The sequence below is a fragment of the Ambystoma mexicanum genome, chromosome 5q (genome assembly GCF_040938575.1).
Source record: "Ambystoma mexicanum isolate Mex_15411 chromosome 5q, UKY_AmexF1_1, whole genome shotgun sequence".
NCBI lineage: Eukaryota > Metazoa > Chordata > Amphibia > Caudata > Ambystomatidae > Ambystoma > Ambystoma mexicanum.
The window spans coordinates 163,691,260-163,709,377 of NC_090933.1; the positions used below are offsets into that span (position 1 = coordinate 163,691,260).

Genomic DNA, 18,118 nt, shown 5'->3' on the forward strand with positions numbered 1-18,118 from the left:
CACAAATGTACAACAAATGCTTTGTTAGATTAGCTGTATGAAAATGAATGTTATGAAATGTGCAGGTGGGTACTCATGTTGAGATTCATTAGGAATATCCTGCTACCTTTAAATTGTACTGCAACACAAGTGTGTTACCTACAAGATAAAAGTTTACTTTCTGCTCTCAGTACATGTGGACATGCTCTGTGGCTGATATTATCAGGCATGTGTTGCTCCTGTGAGCAACAACCAAGAACTTCTTAGTGAGCCATAATTCTGAAGCCACATGGTCATTTTGTGTCACACCGGCCATCATAGTCAAATAATCGCCTCATTCTTTGGCCTTTCCAGCTCTCTAGCCAGATAAAGACATCACTTCCTGTGCCCATCTTGGATCAGTGACATCACTTCCTCTGGCCATCTTGGATTGGTGATATCACTTCATGTGGCCATCTTGAATTGGCCCACTTTCCATCAGAAGAGCACACATGACTACTTTGCGAACACCACTCAGTAAGTAATCGTCCCATCCCAGCAACACCAGGAACAAAATCAGAGACCAACCACTAATGGACTAGGCGATCAAGGGACGAGAGTCTGTGTCATAACTCCTGAACTTTCTAGTGGCATCCAAGTTAAGGGTGGAGCAGTGAATGGTGATGACAAGCTGTTTACGAGGTGCTTTGCCTCTTTCCCTGTGCACCTTTGCTTTTGACTTAATTCCTGCTGCAAATATGAGAATTCCTGTCTTGCTAATAACTGTGCTGTCTCTCCACACTGCACTACTTACCTACAATGGATTTGCTCCTTTACTTTACTTTACATTTGGACCACACACCAAGTATCTGAAGGCTTAAGGGCACACACATAATGAAGCCTGCTCCTGCTGCTCTTCCTACTCACCTCTCCCTATGCTTTCTCCAAACACACTACAAGGTTCTCCTTTCCTATCCCTGTTATAAAACTCACATCTCGAAATTCACACTACTCCATTTCTCTTGGAGCTCCTATTTCCAACAAACAAAACCGACGAGCTAAACATACCTCACCTAATATCTATCCACTTCGTCTTTCTTTCTCTGAGACTCAACTTTTCTACTCTTCCTTACCGCATCAACTGAATATTGTATTCTGGAATTCTCAGTCTTTATGCAACAACACGTCCTTTATTACTGACTACTTTTCTGCCAGCTCTCCTGCCCTAAACCTCCTTGCTATCACTGAAACCTGGATTTCTCCATCTTCCACTGCCACTCAGGCAGCCCTACATGATTACAAATGCCTTCCTTCACTCTCCTCATCTGACTCTCAGAGGTGGAGGTGTCAGACACCTACTCTCTACCCGTCTCAACACCTCAAAATTTTCCAATGCCACATCCTCTCCCACTTCTTTTGAATTCACCATCTCTTCTATTGCTCTGCATCACTCGGTTCACATAATCACCATCTATCGCCCTCTTGGCTCCACTTGACAATTGTTTGATGAACTCAGGCAACTCCTTTATTCTCTTTTCAACAAACATCACCTCATTCTAAAAGGTGACTTTAACCTTCACTATTCAACCACCTCTCAGAAATCTGAACTTCAGTATTTTCTTAGTGACCTCCCTCTCCACTCAATCCATATCCTACCTACCCACAATGAGGGCAAATCGTTGGATCTCTTCTTCATCTCAACCTCTCTCTCAGCCACTAAGACTACTGTCACACCATCCCTCTCTGATCACTCCATTGTTTTCACCACCATCTCCTTTCTGATCTCTCCTCACCCATTGCCTCCCAAGTTACTGAAAGGGAATTTAAACCTTCTGTATTTTCCTTCCTTTCTCTGCAGTACGCCTTCACACCTGAGGCTTCTTTCCCTAACACACCCTTCTCCAGTTTCCATTCCCTACTATATGACTCATTCTCTTCTCACTTCCCACTGCTTACTTTCACCCTTAAGTCTCAGGATCCTAAACCATGGGTCACCACATTCATACACACTCTCTGCATAGATATGCGTCGGCTGCAGCACTAATAGAGGCACACCGACTCGCATGGGAACCTGCAACTCTACCTCTCTGCCCTGACCTCTCGAGTCCTTTCTTGATAAAGCAAAAATGGATTTCTACCTCACGCTCATTGACTCTCCCTCCAACCATACTCGCCGGCTACGGGGCTGGCTAAACTCACTCATCACGCCTCTTAAATCTATAACTATCAACTCCACTCTCCCAGCTAATTACGTAGCTGAATACTTTGCTGCAAATATTTCCAAAATTTGAGACTCCTCCTGACCTTCCTCACACTCCCTCTTGCTACATTCTACACACAGCCTACTCTGCCATCATCCTCTGCCTCTATATCCCACTAAATTCCCACTAGTATGGAAAAAATCCTACCTCTACTGATGAAGGCTAACCCATCTTATGCCCCATCAGACCCTCTTGCTCCTCGGCTTGTCAAGCCTATTCCCCCTTCAGTGGCCTTGTTCTCACTGAACTCTACAACCTGTCCTTCAACTCCACTTGCTTTCACACTATTTTCAAAATATCCATGGCCACCCCCTCCTAACAAAGCATCAGGCTCTCCCAAACCTACCGGCCAACTGTCTCTCCTTCTGCACTACTCTAAAGTGCTCAAAGGTGACGTCTAACCAATTTCATAGACATCCAAAACCTTTGGGAACCCACTCCTGCCCTTCCACATAAACCGTTTCCATGAATGTCTCCAACTTCATCTGCTCTGCTAAGCAAAGTTATGTGAGCACACTGCCACACCTGGTGCCTCAAAATATGAAACAGAAGTAATTGTGAAAACTGAAGTTCCAAAGTGTTAAATAGTGGGCTGCCCCCTGGATATGGCCAACAAGAGACTGCCATGTCAGGCGGATCTGGAGAGGGATTTCTGCAATCTCCTGTAGAAGTTGAAGGGCGGAATTCTGCCAGCTCGAACCTCCAACAAGGCGATATGATAGCCCACTGGCATATCACCCAAAGCCCAGCTCAAGGCTACAGAACACATAGCTGTTTGTTCACATAGTGCCGTACGGGCATGTCCAGTGCACCGCACTGTAATTTAAAATGCTTTTTACTCCCCGTCAAGAACTACTCATCAGACCATTAAGCACAGACCTAAAGAAGAACGGTATGCCCAAAATGCATGTTGGCTGGACACAACCTCTTGATTCACTTTTTTATCTCCACACCTGCCATTCTTTGAGCCATACATTGTTAATTAATTATTATCTGGACAGCATTATGTCCTATTGTGCATCAAGAATTTGCATAATCTATTGATCTTGTTTTACAGTGTATCTAACTAACAATTATGTTCTCTACACATATATTAAAACAATTTGCAATGCTTTGGAAGTTCAGTTTTCACTATTTCTTCTATTGCATATGTTTGGGGCACCAGGTGTGGCAGTGTGTTCACATAACTTTGCAAATTGGTGTATTTGGGAGACACGCCCTTCCTCGCTGCCCCTAATGCGACTCACGTGTTGCCTTTCACTTTTTACCATGCAGTGCAGTACATTGGGACACGGCCCACCTCTTTGATCCTCTGCTAAGCACTCCAACCGATCCTCTGTCTTAATTCTCCTTGATATGTCTGCTACCTTTGAAACTGTCAATTACTTGGATCTGTGCAAAATTCTCTTTCTTCTTGGGATTCACAATCACACCCTTGCGTAGATTGAATCCTAGCTGACACCTCACCGTTTCTCCTGGAACAACACCACCTCTCAACTCACTCCTGTAACTGTGGTTTTCCACAAGGCTCTGTCTTGGATCCACTCCTCTTAACACTGTAAACCTCTACTCCTGGGGCCCTAATCTCCTCCTTTGGGTTCTCATGCCAACTCTTTACAGGCGACACCCAATTCTTCATCTCGTTTCCGCAAATCTCTTCTACTCTCTCTATCAAAATTTCAAACTGTCTCACTGTAAATAAAAATTGCATGAATGTGCACTTTCTGATGTTAAACTTTACCAAAATAGAGGTGTTCATCTTTGCTGCCAAATTATATGTCTTATTTCTTCCCTTGCCTATCCATTTCTCACCTGACATTCTACCCTACTCTTCTTCAAGTAAAAACCTCAGCATCATCTATAGCCCTTCTCACACCTTCTCTACTTTCATCTCTAAAACTAAATATTAGGAAAATCAGGCACCACCTTCCTTTCAACAACGCCAAGCATCTCTTAACCACTGCTATCTTCTCTAAACTGTACTACTGTGCCAGCATCCTCTTTAGTCTCCCCAACTAGCTTTCTGTCCTCTCCACAAGGCCATTAACTTTGCTACCACCTCTTTCTTGGAACACCATCACTACACACCTACGTCCTCATACTGTGACCAGATTGGATGGCTGATGATGCAAAACATGGCCATATTTAAATGTCTTCTCCTGGCTCACAAATCTATCCACAGTAAGGCACCACTGTATCTATCCTCCTCTGTCCAACTCTACAAGCCTTCTTTGAATCTGTGCTCTGCCACCTCAACCACCCTTGTGGTACCTCATACTCACTGTGCTTCCTCTCACTTCTTGCTCCACTTGCATGGAATTCTCTTCCCCTGTACATCTTGAAACACTCCACACCGATTTGATTAAAGCCAGACGAAAAGCCTACCTCCTTGCCTCTGAGTTACCCTCATAACCTACCTCTCATCTGCATTCTACCTAACATTTTCCTTTCACAGCTAACCTGCTTCAGTCGCTCACTTTCTTTGCTTCCATTCTAGTACTTCAACCATCTTGGTCACATCCCTCCTTATTCTTTCCCCTAACTATCTCCCCCCCTCTCCTGCATCCCCCCTTCCCCTTCCCTGCTCCTACCATTCTTCACCATTCCCCTCCTATCCACTCCCTCCCCCTTCCCTACCTATCCCCTTCAGTTAATTGCTCTTTTCACTGTTTTGTTGATTGATTCATAATGTATTTGCTTCAACTGTTATATTGTTAGTTTATGTATTATGTTGTTCAATTGTACAGCGCTTTGGCATAAGGCACTTAATAAATCAATAAATACAAATACAAATCTCTAACACAGCTGGTCTTACAAGCTACTGGCACTTATAAATGACTAATGTTGGTTGTCCTTAATCTATGTACATCCACCCATATATTGACGCTGGTGACTGTTCCATTTACTCAACCCCCACAACCTGGTCAGAAATTCATTCAAACTCACCCCATTGTAAGAAGCTCACTGCTTCCCATCAATTCCGATTTGTATCTATTGCACATTCTTTTGTCAAGGAAAGAGCATTGTACCTCCATGTTTATAAACATACATAAAAATGAAATCATTTTGTCAGCTGAGCTTGTGGTTTTGTCCCTCGTTGGTCTAATACATTGAGTGCCCAGTTGTTCTTACCTTCCATGTAATGAAGCATAGGGAAATATCTTTATGGCTCACCTGCAGATAATTTCTTCCCATCTCCTTATAAATGATTACTTTCTTGTGTTTCCAGCACAAGAACACAGACTATGTTTCTGGAATGGCGAGTGCAACCTCTTTTTGACTGACACTCCCATGCAATTAAAGGTTATGCACAGAATCCCCTAAGCAGAGGACCACTCCAGTACCAGTATCCTGAAGTTAATCACTTGGAAAAGTGCAAAGCCCATTGGGATATGTTCATAATAAACACCACCAAATAAAATGCTGACATCTCAAACTGAATGACAGCATAATCGCCCTGAGGAGGATGAGACCTTCATTTTGAATAAAATTTCAGGTTAATTGTCGAAACTAATGATTATTAGTAGGCTTGAATCAAAACGGGTTTAGAATGAATTTCACAATGAGGCTTCACCCAAAAAGGGGTTTTACATGAATCACAGAATGAATATTCAGAATCAAATCATGAATTGTATTTATGGATAATTAAAGGATTACTAGATTAATTCTGTGGTACGTTTAAATGTATGTTAGTCATGAGATTGAATATAGATATTTATGTGTATTGTGAAGGGGTCAGCAATGTGAGGAAGACAACCTTTGGATGATTGTTCAAAATATGCCATTTTATTAAATCATACATGTTATTAAACACCTCACTATCCCTAGTCAGACAAGGATTTCCCTGCCTATCAAAACTAATGGGGACACTCTCTAACACCGGATGTCTGGCCTTCACACTTAAACATCAAATACACAAAGAAAATATATGGTAATTCAAATAACATCAACAATAATTTTCACAGTTTCTTGATAAGTTCCTAGTAACGTGGGTGAACTCTCTTCCCCAGGATTCCAGGTAATTTCAGCTCCAATGTTCAACAAAAAGAAACAAGGAAATTCATGTGTGTAATACAGTCTCAATTCAGTTCTTGTTGTTTCAATGTCAAAGTACAGCTTTGTTAACCAAAGTTCCAAAAACAACAAAGCTTTTCTTCTTGGTGAAATAAGGACTTTCCACTTCCTCAAAATGGCATAAATGTTATTCTCAGCCACAATGCTTTACCGCAACTTCCAGTTATCCAAGAAGAATTGCCACATTTGAAAAGTAATACCACTTATGTAAATGTTAATGAAACACAGTTTTTGGTTCACGTTTAATATGTCTCTATTACAAGATTAGGAGTCACAGTATATATCTTTGTCAGGATTACTTCACAGCACTTCTACTTCAACTTCAACAACTTCAACTACTACAAGAGTTTACAATGAGGGCCTACTCCATTGCCTCATGGCATTCCACCTTCATTTGTACTACTGAGGTTTCAAATCTACTGACAACCAGATACACCACCACAGCTTCATTACTTTGCAACTTCAAACAGGTTTTGGTTATGGCAAGACTCACTTTAGGGTGCTTCAACACCTTCAAGTAGACAATGCACTCTTCCTCTAAACAGAGGGGCAGCCTCTTTGCCTTTCTTGTCTGCCTACCACAACAATGTGCCACCACAAGTTCAGTATTTTGTAATTTAAAACAGTTTTCTGGTAAAACAAGATTCACTTTCGGGCACTTCAACACCTTCAAGCAGAGAAGGCACTCTTCCTCTGAATCTTCACTTTCAGAGGGGCAGCCTCTTTGCCTTTCTTGCCTGCCCTTTGTATCACACTTCTTTCCTTCTCCTACCGTCATTGGCAATGTAGGTTGTATCAACTTCAAAGAATATTTGTAAGCTTGCTTTTATCGCTCTGCTAACTGTTAGCCAGGATAATTACACAGAAGCTTTGATTCAGAGGCACTCTTCTGCCTAGAATAGTAATTAGGCACACACGACCCCTTCTTTGTGTTTTACAAGATTTCCAGTTTAAACACCTCACAGTCTCTTTGGTTAGCAAGTGTTGACCTCGTTAATACAGATTCAGAGGTCACACTTCCGCCTAGAATTGTAATTAGGCACATGCAACCACTTCTTTGTGTTTTACAAGATTTAAAGTTTAACAATTGCATTTCGTAGCATTTGTTTCTCACACGAGTGAAAAGGAAAACACCCGATCTTAAGTGAGTGCTACATTTCTAGTGTTCCTTTGTCAAAGACTTAACGTTGAATTTCACATCACTTCTACGCATACGCAAATGATTATTTAGCTTGATACTGTTGCTGGCATGCCCGGTTTAACTCACTGGCTTCTGTGTTTCTTTCTCCTCTTGCGACACAACTTCTACAACCTTTGGCTTCACTTGGGATCACACCCTTCCTCGCTGATGGTGTCTCAGGTCTGGCCACTCAAAGAGCCCTCTCGCTCCTGAGAACCGGCAGTTCCTCTCCACGGTCTCTGACACAGGACCCTCACAGGATAGGCAGGTGACATCTGCTGCATCAGAATCCTTTTGGTTCTCCCACTTCTGCCTGGATTGCTAACACTGTGTCTTTTTCTTTTTTCTTCTGCAATTACTGCATACACTCCAGCCACAGTTCTAGCTCCTTCTAATTGCCTGCAGCTGAGGGGGCCTTTGAAGCCTCTCAGCTTCCCTCAGGTGTGGACTATCAGGCTTAATTGCCTGACTAGTACTACAACAATACGCTTGCGCCCTCTTTCTCATCCCAGTACTTAGGGGATTATGGGACTTGTCGTCCTCAACAATAATTTAAGTATTTCTTAGCAAATTCTTAGTTTTAAGGGTAGATTTATTTCCCTTAGAGTCATTTAAGGATGAACCATTACATTTTGTTGTTACAGAGGAAGACCGTTTATTTACGGGAATATTTCTAAATTCCTTTACATTATACCTTTGGGATCAAGGAGGATGTTTATTCTGAAGTACCTTGAATGGTCTTTCTGTTGTTAAGACTTGTTCAGGTTTTATGGCATTTGCTACCAGAGCCACAGATATTATATGTGGTTCAGATACATCATAATGACAATACCTGGTTTGGCAACTCCAAAAGATTCTCCCTTTAACTGCTGAGCTTTAATCAGGTCTATGCAAAAAGGATGAGCATACTCATCCTTAGCACTTAAGGGGTTAAAAGACAAATGCTGTGTCTCATCCCATGGGATCTCCTCACAACTCTGCGACCGTTTCCTCTCAGGTGATCCTTCTACAGTACCCACGCCGAAGGTCAGGATCAGGAAGCATCTGCCTTTCCCTGGCCATCTGGGAGGAGACTTTAGGAAGGGGTACAGTGAGGGAACTATAGGATTCATCACAGTATTCTTTGAATGTTTGTGTGTAGTTCAAGAATTGTCATAAAGTTGTTGCTTTTTAAGGGTATTCACTGTTAATGCTTTTTGAGTGTATTCAATGTTATGTCTTGATAATTGCGAATGTAAGAGCATTGTGACTTTTAGTCTTTTCAATGGAATTTACTCGCAAAATTACACACTGAAGACGTATTTTTGCTTTAATAACTTTAAAATGAATATGAAATACGTAATTATTTCAGTATTGTTTTCCTCCTATGGAGTTTTCTGATAAAATGAGTTTATTCTTTGTTCTTATTGAATCACTTTTTTGAATCAGTTTATAATCAGGAAAAAAGGGAAGAAATGTGTTTGTGTTCATTCTTTTGACTTTGTTTGTTCAAGTTCCCTGGTGATGATTAAGGGACATTCACAATTGTGTTCTAGTGACTTTGTAGATGTGCCTGACACATGACATGCTAAATGAAACCAGAGGAAAACCTTGGCAGTGGCAGGCTGAGATAATATATGTTATAGGGCAGTGGTCACCACCCTATAATTAAGGTAGAACAGAGTTACATAAGAATACAAAAAATTAATTGGTAATAACTTTTGACTGGTACAACGGATTTGGCTGACATTTTGTAAACCAATAGTTTGCCAAGGGCAACCACAGACTGGAAAGATTTGGAAAGATTCTTTGAAAAGTAAAAAAGATTTTGGGGGAAAAAAACACAGTCTTGGCCTAATCCCCATTAATTTTCCCATAGATAAAAAAGGTCAATTTTTGCCAGACCGCACACACAAAACTGCTGGACGGATTTGGATCAGGTCCAAAAGAACTTGGGCACAAAGTGTTGACTTGCGATCCTTTTGTGGTTTGAGGTTATTCCGTCCAGTACTTTGTAAAGTATTAGATGTAGAAGGGGTGCCCCCTTCTCCAAAATAGATAGCTATATCTCAGGTAAATTGCCAAGAAACAGCTGCAATCTTTTTTTGTTCTCAATGCGAGAGATAGTCACATTTATAACCTTGGTTAGCAAAAAACTGAAATGCAGGAAAAAGCCATTTCCAGGTGAAAAATCAGGGAAATGCCTTTAGGGGAGAGGTGGGAGGGGGGGAGGGATGTAATAGGACACCCAGTTAAATTTGGGAGTAGGACGATGCATAGGGATGGATTTTACAACACAAAGCTTTTCTGTAACCTCGGCTATCAGAGAGAATAGCCGCGAATAGCCGACATTTCAAAGCAAACTCTGTCACAGAAACAGCAAGTGCTAAGGGGGAATCAGTGAGGGGAGGGGAGGTTAGAAGGCTATCAGGGAAGTGGGGGGAGCAGGTACATACACTTGGGCACTTGGCAAGGGACTGGGAGGGCAGGGAAACATTTTTGGGGTTCGCCATTTTTCCCGATAACCACGGGTAAAAGGACTACAAAAAAAGGACTGAGGGTATAACTGAGGGTATTTGTAGTTCATAGCCGCAGGTACAGAAAAACATAAACATTTTCAAAGCTACAGTGTCAGGGTGAAAAATCACTTTCCATGACCAGCAACACAATGGCCATGCAATAATCCGGACTGACCCTGCTTAGCTTCAAAGCCAGTAAGGGGCGGGTCACCTCAGGCCATGTTGCCTAATATATGAGAGCACAAGTTACAAAACCACTTAGTGCACCATGGCTTGTGAGTGGTGGCCCTTTCCTCGTATTGAAACTAAGCAGCTTTGGTCCCGGTTACTACATGGATGGGAGTCAGTCCACAGTCCTTGATGCTGTGTGTTTTCTTAGTTTTAAATATCTCAGTATACACTAAGAAAACACACGTGCATTGCACTAGATTTTAGAATATTTGATGGAGGAGTGTGTGCCCCCTTCTCCAGAATTATAGCTATATCTTGGGTAAATTACCAGAACTGCAGTGTTTTACAAATGAAACAGCTGCCATCTTGTTTTTCTCTCAATGTGAGAGATAGCTGTGCATATAGCCGAGGATATGGGAAAATAAAACGTAGGAAAAAAGCTATTTGCAGGTCAAAAAAGATGCAAATGCCATCAGGCTAGAGGAAAAGGGGGTGGGTTGGTGGCTAGAGGGCACCACATGAAATTTGGGAGTTGGATGGGTTCTAGGAACTGAGTTTGCAACACCAAGCTTTCTGCAGCCTCAGCTAGCTGACATCTAGAAGCAAATTGTGTCACAGAAATAGCGTGTGTTGTGGGGGAAATTGAGTGGGCAGAGGAGGTGAGAAGGCCAGTAGTGGGGGCAGCTGGCATAGATAAGGGGAGCATTTGCTGGATGCCTGGTGGGGGACAAGGAAAGCATTTATTTTCCATCCGTTTTTCCCATATTCAAGTTTATAGAGGACTACAGATAGCCTAGAGTATGTTCCATAACCACGTTGTGTTTGTTTGTTTTTTTAAAAGATATTTTTACAGCTATACTAACGTCAGGGTGAAAAAACACTGGACCTGGCCAGTGACATGATAGCCATCCATGCAATAACCAGGACAGATCCTGCTTAATTTTAAAATGAGGAAGGTGCCATCACCCTCAGGGCATGTTGCCTGATAAATAAGCCATAGTTACAAGACCACTTAGAGAAACGGCCGAGTCCTTTCCTTGCTTTGAAGCTAAGCAGGGTCAGTTCCAGTTACTGTATGGATGGGCGACCAAATGGAATCCAAATTATTTATTGTTTTAAACCGTGCTACTGTCAGCCGTTGAAAGGTTTGCACTTATTTACTGCTACAGTGTGTTTTCCATCCATGCAGTAATTGGGACCAACCCTGCTGAGATTCAAAGTGAGGAAGGGGTCAGCTCCATAAGGCCATGTTGCCTAATAAATGAGCCCACCTTGCAAGACCATTTAGAGTAACATGGGCTCAGGGGGCTGGATCCTTCTGTGCTATGAAACTAAGCATGGGCAGTCCTGGTTACTGAATGGATGGGAGACAGTCCATAGTCCTGAATGCCATGTGTTTTCTTAGTTTTAAATATCTCATAACACATGGCATCCACATTTTGTCTTTTTTTAAACCGTGCTACTCTCGGTCCTTGACATTTTTACACTCAGAGACCATTTTCTGCCATTTGCTGAATTGCATTTTGGTATTTGTAGTCTCACAGTCAAGATGGAGGAATAATGCTGCAATTGGACACTTTTTGCCTAACACAGTTCTATAAGGATTTATATATTTGAGTGAAACTTTGGTATGTGTACTTTTCAAGTTATTTTCATATAGCAGAGTATTGTTGAAAGCCACACATGGGGATGAGGAGGGAAAGTGATGAGAGGGCAAGTAAGTCACGAGTATTTGGCAAGACAGTTTGCAATCCTGAATACAGTTGCAGTTATTTTTCCGATTGTGGGTGCTTTTCAGGGCACAAGCAAAGGACATGTGGGTGGAGAGTGTAACTTTTTTGGAGAGGGCTGGGGCAACCCCTTTGGTTTTTAGAGGTTGGCAAGCTTGCTCAAGTATTTTGCTACCAGATATTTACTCAGGTTGTCATGTTCCCAGTGCAGACTCTTACCCACAAGACCCCAAGCATTTTTTTGTATTGAGATTTTGTTTTCCAGTGACTATTTCAAGACAGATTGATGGGTATAAAGGTGAGGACCTTTTATAGTTTGCCAGAATATTTATTGGAAGATTACCTCTCTCATGTTATTTTTCCGGTGTTCATTACATTTTTTTAAATGTCCAATGCTATTTGGTGATGCCCACTTTCTTCTAAGAGAAGGTCAACTGAACTACATTTATATATTTCACTTTAAAATATATGTTCGCTTACTGTGCATTCATATGTGTCAGATTTTGTTTTTAGCAATGGGCAAAAGTACCTGGGCATATGTTATTCTTGCAGCTGGTCATTTCTTTCCATTTTCTGTGCTGCTTAAATGCAGTTAGTTGGGGTCATGCAATGTATCACAACTGACCCCAAGAGACTAGCCATTAAACAAGGCACTTGTAGCACAGTGCTTGATCAAAGTGTGTGATCCCCGACAAATAATTTAATCTGACTGCGCATTGACTAAAAACATTGTGAGTTCTCATAGCTTGCATTCTTTTATACATAACAATACCACTGTCAAAACAGGTCAACATCATTTTGAGATTGATGAACGTCTTTGAGTGTTTTAAAATATAGAGCGGCTGTGCCCACTTAAAGGCCATGGCTAGTGGTCTGGTAGTGTATTAAAATAGATAGTGGCCATTGCTGCAGGCCATGGCTAGAGGTCTGGTAGTGTTCTAAAATATACAGTTGGCATTGCCATAGGCCAGGGCCAATGGCCATGTGTGTAAAACATCTATAGAATAACAAAACCCTTAAAATTCAAGGACATTTTTTAGTTGCAGGGACATTAAGGTGAGCAATAGATTGCAATACTACCCTTGAAATTCAAGGAAATAAATGTAGTTGCATGGATGTTAAGGTGAGAACGTCACACAACAAATTCCCTGAAATGCAGCTAAAGTCACCTTAACTTTGTGCCCCTGTTGCACAGCCTATGACCACAATGATGACACCACAGATAACATCACCGATGACATCACTAATTACATGTTGTAGGAGAACACTTATAACATCACAATTTGCATAACTGATGACATCCCTGGTGACAACACTAATTACATATATAATAGATTACATTAATAATGACATTAGATATAACATGATTAATAAATTAACTCGTAAGAACTTCGATTTTCTTAATAACAATTTAGGCCATGGACTTGGCCATGATGAAGGCTGTGGTCACTGACCGTCAGCAAACACCATAGATAGTGGTCAGTTAGTGTTGCAAAATACCAAAGTACATTGTTAAAAGCCATGCTTAGTGGCACGTCACTGTAGCTGTAGTAAATGGCCATAGCTATAGACTATAGCTAGTTCCCAATAATATTTTAGAATATACAGACGGCACAGCCAAATGCTGTGGCCACTGGGTAGTACTGTGTTGAAGACCATGGCTGTTGGCTGGTTAGTGTATATAATATACAGTGGGCACGGCTGAAGGCCATAGATAGGAGCATGTTAGTGTTGTATAATGCACAGTGGGTCTGTCCAAAGTACATCGCTTATGGCATGTTAGTATTTTAAAATATACAGTGGACATGGCCAAAAGATGTACAAACTGCTCATGGTCAAAGGCCATGGCTAGTGGCCCATTTAGTGGGCCATTTATATATTAGAATGTATAGTGGGCACAGCTAAAGAGTGTGGCCACTAACCAGTATTGTGCTAAAGCCCATGGCTGGTGGCTTATTAGTGTATATAATATACAGTGGACACAGCTGAAAGCTGTAGCCACTGGTGAAGGCCAAGGTCTATGGTTTGTGGCATGTTAGTGTTTTAAAATATACAGTGCACATGGGTGAAGATTGTGGCCAATGAGCATGACTGAAGGGCATAATTAGTACCTTTTAATGTGTTAAAATATATTTGGCCGTGCACACTGACCATGGCTGAAGGCTATCCTTGATGCTGGTTACTGTTGTAATGTAATTAGTGATGTCATCAGTGATGTGATCTGTGACGTCATCATTGTGGCCATAGGCTGCACAACAGGAGGCATGAAGTTAAGGTGGCTTTAGCTGAATTTTAGGGGTGTCGTTGGGTTAAGTTCTCATCTTAACGTCCATGTTACTAACATTTTTTTCTGTGAATGGTTAAGTTGGTGTTTCCATAGGAAGAGCACTTTTTGGGCGGCTTATAACTTCGCTCCCACTGGATGAATCCTCACCAAACTTTGCAAAAAAGGTATATGGCCCACTCTGAATTTGTTTTGCAAAGTTTGGTGAGGATTCGTCCAGGGGCGGAAAAGTTATAGGTGGGGGTCCCAAAACGTTTGTTTTTTCCCATAGACATAATGGGATAAACTTTGCTCACGCCTACAGCCCAAACCGCTGGAGGGATTTACACCAAATTTGCGGCAGGAGTGGCGGCTTGGTCCCAAAAGCGTGCTTTGGTGCAAATCCGTCCAGTAGTTTTAAAGAAAATGACAAAAATGTAAGTGAAAAAAATTAGTGATATCTGTGTTCACTTCGTGGACACACTTCCCTGTTCGCTCTGCGGACAGGACGGTGATTGGGCAAGCAGCTTGCGTGATGTCCACGGACATTTGACGTGCTCTCTCATTGGATGCGGTGAAAGCGTGCAGAGTGTCTGTCTTCAGAGAAACCCGCCATCTTTGTTCCTCGCATGAGAGGCTTTATCAGCAGGAGCGGGATCTGCCGCCTGTACAGCAAGTCTTTCGTGTCTGTCTCCTGTTCCTCCCACCCCTGCTCATGCCCCGTGTGTCCTTCTTGTCCCTCCCACCCCCACTCATGCTCCGTGTCTCCCCTGTTCCTCCAGCCCCCCGCTCACGCCATCGGCACAGGGTGGCCAGCGGAGGGCCGAGGAGCGGGATCTGCCACCTGCACACGAACGCCGTGTGTCTCTCTACCTCCCCCCCACCCCCACTCATGCTCCGTGTGTCTCTCTCCCTCCCCCCACCCCTGCTCATGCCCTGTGTGTCTCTCTCCCTCCCCCCACCCCCGCTCATGCCCCGTGTGTCTCTCTCCCTCCTCCCCACCCCCGCTCATGCCCTGTGTGTCTCTCCCCCTCCCGCCCACCCCCCGCTCATGCCCCATGTGTCTCTCCCCCTCCCGCCCACCCCCCGCTCATGCCCCGTGGGTCTCTCTCCCTCCCCCCCACCCCCGCTCATGCTCCATGTGTCTCTCCCCTCCCGCCCAACCCCCGCTCATGCCCTGTGTGTCTCTCTCCCTCCCCCCACCCCCCGCTCGTGCCCCGTGTGTCTCTCTCCCTCCCCCCAACCCCCGCTCATGCCCGGTGTGTCTCTCTCCCTCCCCCCACCCCCCGCTCATGCCCCATGTGTCTCTCTCCCTCCCCCCCACGGCCGCTCATGCCCCGTGTGTCTCCCTCCCTCCTCCCCACCCCCCGCTCATGCCCCGTGTGCCTCTCTCCCTCCCCCTCACCCCCCGCTCACGCCCCATGTGTCTCTCTCCCTACCCCCACCCCCCGCTCATGCCCCGTGTGTCTCTCTCCCTCCCGCTCATGCCCCGTGTCTCTATCCCTCCTGCTGCCCACCCAACGCTCATGCCCTGTGTGTCTCTCCCCTCCCCCACCCCGCTCATGCCCGTGTGTCTCTCCCTTCCCCTCCACCCCCGCTCATGCCCCGTGTGTCTCTCCCACTCCCGACCACCCCCTGCTCATGCCCCGTGTGTTTCTCTCCCTCCCGCTCATGCCCCGTGTCTCTATCCCTCCTGCTGCCCACCCAACGCTCATGCCCCGTGTGTCTCTCCCCTCCCCCACCCCCGCTCATGCCCCGTGTGTCTCTCCCTTCCCCTCCACCCCCGCTCATGCCCCGTGTGTCTCTCCCCCTCCCGCCCACCCCCGCTCATGCCCAGTGTGTCTCTCCCCTCCCCCCACCCCCGCACATGCCCCGTGTGTCTCTCCCCTCACCCCCACCCCCCAACCCCCCGCTTATGCCCCGTGTCTATCCCTCATGCCGCCCACCCCTCGCTTATGCCCCGTGTCTCTATCCCTCCCGCCGCCCACCCCCTGCTTATGCCCAGTGTCTCTATCCCTCCCGCCGCCCACCCCCCGCTCATGCCCCGTGTCTCTATCCCTCCCACCGCCCACCCCCGCTCATACCCTGTATGTCTCTCCCCTCCCCCCACCCCCGCTCATGCCCCGTGTCTCTATCCCTCACGCTGCCCACCCCTGCTCATGCCCTATGTCTCTATCCCTCCAGCCGCCCGCCCACCACTCATGCCCCGTGTCTCTATCCCTCCCGCCGCCCACCCCCCGCTCATGCCCCGTGTGTCTCTCCCCCTCCCGCCCACCCCCCGCTCATGCCCCATGTGTCTCTCCCCCTCCCGCCCACCCCCTACTCATGCCCCGTGTGTCTCTCTCCCTCCCGCTCATTCCCCGTGTGTCTATCCCTCCCTCCCGCCCACCCCCGCTCATGCCCCGTCTCTATCCCTCCCGCTGCCCACCCCCCGTGTGTCTATCCCTCACGCTGCCCACCCCTGCTCATGCCCTATGTCTCTATCCCTCCAGCCGCCCACCCACCGCTCATGCCCCATGTCTCTATCCCTCCCGCCGCCCACCCCCCGCTCATGCCCCGTGTGTCTCTCCCCCTCCCGCCCACCCCCCGCTCATGCCCCATGTGTCTCTCCCCCTCCCGCCCACCCCCTACTCATGCCCCGTGTGTCTCTCTCCCTCCCGCTCATTCCCCGTGTGTCTATCCCTCCCTCCCGCCCACCCCCCGCTCATGCCCCGTCTCTATCCCTCCCGCTGCCCACCCCCCGTGTCTCTATCCCTCCCGCCCACCCCCTACTCATGCCCCGTGTGTCTCTCTGCCTCCCGCTCATTCCCCGTGTGTCTATCCCTCCTGCTGCCCACCCCCGCTCATGTCCCGTGTGTCTATCCCTCCCGCCGCCCACCCCTCGCTCATGCCCCGTGTGTCTATCCCTCCCGCCGCCCACCCCCGCTCATGCCCCGTGTGTCTCTCCCCCTCCCGCCCACCCCCTGCTCATGACCCGTGTGTTTCTCTCCCTCCCGCTCATGCCCGTGTCTTTATCCCTCCAGCTGCCCACCCAACGCTCATGCCCCGTGTGTTTCTCCCCTCCCCCACCCCCGCTCATGCCCGTGTGTCTCTCCCTTCCCCTCCACCCCCGCTCAAGCCCCGTGTGTCTCTCCCCCTCCCGCCCACCCCCCGCTCATGCCCAGTGTGTCTCTCCCCTCCTCCCACTCCCCGCACATGCCCCGTGTGTCTCTCATCTCCCCCCACCCCCCGACCCCCCGCTCATGCCCCGTGTGTCTATCCCTCATGCCGCCCACCCCTCGCTTATGCCCCGTGTCTCTATCCCTCCCGCCGCCCACCCCCTGCTTATGCCCCATGTCTCTATCCCTCCAGCCGCCCACCCCCCGCTCATGCCCCGTGTCTCTATCCCTCCCACCGCCCACCCCCGCTCATACCCTGTATGTCTCTCCCCTCCCCCCACCCCCGCTCATGCCCCGTGTGTCTATCCCTCACGCTGCCCACCCCTGCTCATGCCGTGTCTCTATCCCTCCAGCCGCCCACCCACCACTCATGCCACATGTTTCTATCCCTCTTGCCGCCCACCCCCCGCTCATGCCCCATGTGTCTCTCCCCTCCCCCCACCCCCGCTCATGCCCCGTGTGTCTCTCCCCTCCCCTGACCCCCCACTCATGCCCCGTGTGTCTATCCCTCCCATTGCCCACCCCCCGCTCATGCCCCGTGTGTCTATCCCTCCCGCCGCCCACCCCCCGCTCATGCCCCGTGTGTCTATTCCTCCCGCCCACCCCCCTCTCATGCCCCGTGGGTCTATCCCTCCCGCCGCCCACCCCCCGCTCATGCCCTGTGTGTCTATCCCTCCCACTGCCTACCCCCCGATCATGCCCCGTGTCTCTATCCCTCCCCCGCTCATGCCCCGTGTCTCTATCCCTCCCCTACTCATGCCCCGTGTCTCTATCCCTCCCGCAGCCCACCCCCCGCTCATGCCCCGTGTCCCTATCCCTCCCGCC

At 46.8% G+C, this 18,118-nt stretch overlaps 1 protein-coding gene across 4 annotated transcripts in view; it reads right to left on the minus strand.

The window, feature by feature from the left end:
- Window positions 1-18,118, minus strand: part of NETO1 (neuropilin and tolloid like 1) — a 1,259,189-nt gene that overhangs the window by 160,812 nt on the left and 1,080,259 nt on the right. The window lies entirely within an intron of this gene.